Below are 583 nucleotides of genomic sequence, written 5' to 3' on the forward strand. Positions count from 1 at the left end.
ATTATAAATATCACTGGTTTTGGAATAAACGTTTTTTCGTTTCACTACCTGTTGATTGAACATTTATAGTTATGTATATTCTTCTTTGTACCACTTATGAAACTCTCTCACACACACACAGAATAAGAAATAAATCAATAACCGAATAAATAAATGAATAAATAGAGAAATATATGAATAAAAAAGGCTATTTAAAATGAATAAAAAAATAATGTTGAAAAGTTCACTACAACACTTTACACTGAGCCAAGCTAATGTACGTCGCTCCAGGATTGTCGATGAACAGTGCACTAGAATGAAATTTCTTATCCGACACCCCAGTACACTTCTACCCCCCCCCCTCTTCCTCATCACCCCCCCCTCCTTCTCTCACTCCTTTGATAAGACCTGTCACTTCACAGCCATCTCAACTAGAGATATCATTGTCTTTTCGAGATAAAGTGACTGTCCAGTGTCACTCTTGTAAAAAAAAACATCATTTTAATGTACACTGTATCTTATGTTATGTGTCTCTTAAAGTTAAGTAGGAAAGACGTTCATTATTTGTGAAAGGAGAGTGGATGGATCACACTTATTCGTTCTC

At 34.8% G+C, this 583-nt stretch overlaps 1 protein-coding gene across 1 annotated transcript in view; it reads right to left on the minus strand.

Annotated features, from left to right (window-relative positions):
• Positions 1-285, minus strand: part of LOC119587726 (innexin inx2-like) — a gene marked incomplete in the record, with an annotated part of 35589 nt that extends 35304 nt beyond the window's left edge. Inside the window, 1 exon segment of the mRNA XM_037936413.1 lies at positions 241-285.
• Between the last annotated feature and the right edge of the window lie 298 nt (positions 286-583).

This window comes from Penaeus monodon, chromosome 23 (assembly GCF_015228065.2).
Source record: "Penaeus monodon isolate SGIC_2016 chromosome 23, NSTDA_Pmon_1, whole genome shotgun sequence".
NCBI lineage: Eukaryota > Metazoa > Arthropoda > Malacostraca > Decapoda > Penaeidae > Penaeus > Penaeus monodon.